The sequence below is a fragment of the Acipenser ruthenus genome, chromosome 13, assembly GCF_902713425.1.
Source record: "Acipenser ruthenus chromosome 13, fAciRut3.2 maternal haplotype, whole genome shotgun sequence".
NCBI lineage: Eukaryota > Metazoa > Chordata > Actinopteri > Acipenseriformes > Acipenseridae > Acipenser > Acipenser ruthenus.
In genome coordinates this window covers 14835924-14838712 of record NC_081201.1, presented here as the reverse complement: position 1 = coordinate 14838712, position 2789 = coordinate 14835924, and the positions used below count along the sequence as shown (strand labels likewise).

At 46.5% G+C, this 2789-nt stretch overlaps 2 non-coding genes across 2 annotated transcripts; both read right to left on the bottom strand.

Annotated features, from left to right (window-relative positions):
• LOC131697286 (U5 spliceosomal RNA) lies at positions 1 to 115 on the bottom strand. The gene has a single exon (XR_009307133.1). It is a non-coding gene; the product is annotated as a U5 spliceosomal RNA (small nuclear RNA).
• Positions 116 to 640: 525 nt separating this feature from the next.
• On the bottom strand, positions 641 to 834 carry LOC131697031 (U2 spliceosomal RNA). The gene has a single exon (XR_009306913.1). It is a non-coding gene; the product is annotated as a U2 spliceosomal RNA (small nuclear RNA).
• Positions 835 to 2789: the final 1955 nt, after the last annotated feature.

The window sequence follows — 2789 nt, the reverse complement described above, 5'->3', positions numbered from 1 at the left end:
CACCCCGAGGGGCAGGGCTAGCCAAAAATTGCATTGAACTCATAAATGCTCCTCTCCACGGAAATCTTTAGTAAAAGGCGAAAGATTTATTCGAACTGAAGAGAAGCCAGAGTGTGGTTTTACTGGTAGCCCAGCCCTTCCGGCCGGCCCAAAGGCCTTCTCCTCTACCCGGCGGCAAGGCCAAACAAAACCAAACAAAACAGGGAACTCTTCCCAAAACGCAAGTGCCGTTCGGTCCCGGCAAAGGGGCGCTTTGCTGCTGCTGCCGCCTTGAAAGCGAGGGCTCCTTGCCCCACTAAACAGCTCCGTTTCTGCTTTACCGCTGCGCTCGTCCTCCTCCTCCCACGAGCGCAAGGCCTTCTGGGTACACTGGCCTGCTGCGTGAGCAGAGCAGACTGTCCATCAGTTAGGCAGGCCTGCCTTCCTTATTTGGAACAAACAAACAAACAAACAAACAAAAAAAAAAAAAAAAAAAAAAAAAAAAAAACAACAAAAAGAGCGGGAAAAAATACAACCCAGAAAAAGGGAGAGGGAGAGGCTGGCTAGCGCTCTCTCTGTCTCTCTGTCTCTCTGTCTGCCTGTCTGTCTGCCTGCCTGCCTGCCTGCCTGCCTGCCTGTCTGTCTCTCTCTTTTTTGACCTTTCTTGTGCACCGTTCCCGGAGGTACTGCAATACCGGGTCGATGCGTGGAGTGGACGGAGCAAGCCCCGGTTCCATCTCCTGCTTCCAAAAATCAATTTAATATAGACGGGTCCCCCTATGGGGGACGTATCAGATATTAAACTGATAAGAACAGATACTACACTTGATCTGAGCCAAGAGGCCGAGAAGCGATGCCCACAATGGTTTTGACCAAACGCCCCGGGCGCGGCCGCCCGCCGGAGCTGCCGGGGTACTCGCTTCTTGGACTGAGGGGAAAAATGGGAAAAAGAAAAAAAAAAGAAAAAGAAAAAAAAAGGTGCCAGGCTCTAATTATTAACACGGCCGGCGCCGCTGTGCTCGTTCTGCTTTTAAACCCATGTCGAGCCCCACCCCGAGGGGCAGGGCTAGCCAAAAATTGCATTGAACTCATAAATGCTCCTCTCCACGGAAATCTTTAGTAAAATACTCTTTTATTGAGATTTTACATTTTTTTTTTACATTTACACCCATTCGTTTTTTCATTCATTTTACATTTCTTTTAAAGATGACATTCATGCATACAGACATACATTTTGTTTTAAAAGCATTTAAAATACATTTAAAAACACCAAGACAATTGTGCTTTGTACATGGTTAAAACAGACACAGATTAAAATCAACATGAAAAAAACCTGTGCTGTTTTAAAAGTGACTGGAAAAAAAGAACCATCTATAAAAACCAGTGCTTGTGAGGGCCGGGGAGTGCTCTCTAAAAGTTCAAAAGTGAACATAAAACTATATTACTAAAACAGGGACAGGGGAAAAGGGACAGTGTGTGGAACAGTGAGTTAAAATTCTAAAATTTTAAAACACTTAAAATGTAACTTTTAATAGTTTACATTAAAAATCTTAAAGATACATAAAACAAAACAAAACAAAATCAAATAAAACATTCAACATAAATCAAATAAAAGTCCATAAAACTGAAACAAAAAGACTACATAAAACCAGGGCACCGTTCAAAAACGGTCATGCCAGCTAAAAAGGGCGGAATGCTGGCATGACAAAATAAATAAAAGGCTTAGCGGTGCCCCGTAGTCCCGCTCCTAGGAGCTAGCGGTTCCAGTTTTTTCCCTTATTCCATCTTCACGTCCTGAAGTCCGGCGATCCTCCACTCCGCGCAGGCCTTGTCCTTCCCGAGGGTCCGGATGTCCAGAATTACAAAGTCCTTGATAAGAGTTTGTGCCCTTCTGGTCGTGGTGATAGTGTCTAGCTCCTGCTTGTGATAGACACAGACGTTACGGCCTTCCCACAGGATCTGCTTGACAACATTGATGACACGCCAAACGCACTTAGCTGTGCTGGTAGTGATTCCTCCCGCAGGCCCATAGAGCACAGTCTCAGCGGTCATCTTGGCCGTGTCAGCAAACCTGTTTAGGAAGACAGAGACAGAGAGCCAGACACTGCCAGCCACATCACACTCCCAGAAGATATGGGCTGGTGTTTCTCTCTTGCGGCACTTTGCATAGGGGCATGTTTCTACTTGGGCTAGTCCCCTCCTGAACATGAACGCTCGAGTGGGGAGTGCACTGTGGACGGTGTTCCATGCTATATCCTTCTGGACATTACTGAGGCAGCTGTGAGACACATTCTCCCAGATTTTTTGGCTTTGGGTGAGGGAGAAAGTAGCTACTTTTTCAATTTCCTGGGAACCGGCAAGATATTTAGTTACAGCCTTGTATTCCCAGGAGGCCAATTTTGCTTTATCTAAGCCCAATTTATATATAGTGTCCCTTAAGGTTCTATAATACAATGGGGGGTCCCAGGAGTACGGCACGGTGTTATCAATAGTGCAGAGGCCCAAGGCCCTGAGACAGGTGGCAAAATAGAAACGATTCATGTAACATACCTTCCTGTCCAGGGCCTGGATGTTCTTGATAGTTTGCGTGAGCCCCTGCACTCGGGTGAGCTGCACAACGTCCGGGACCCCCTTACCTCCCTTCTTGTCGGCTTTACTCAGAGTGGCTCGCTTTACCCTCTCCATCTTGCTGCCCCAGATAAAGCGGTGGATAATGCGGTCCACCACTTTTTTGGTGGTCCTGTCTGGGGGAAAGATTTTTCCTACATAAGAGAGGATGGGGAACAGTATAGACTTGGTTATTAATACTC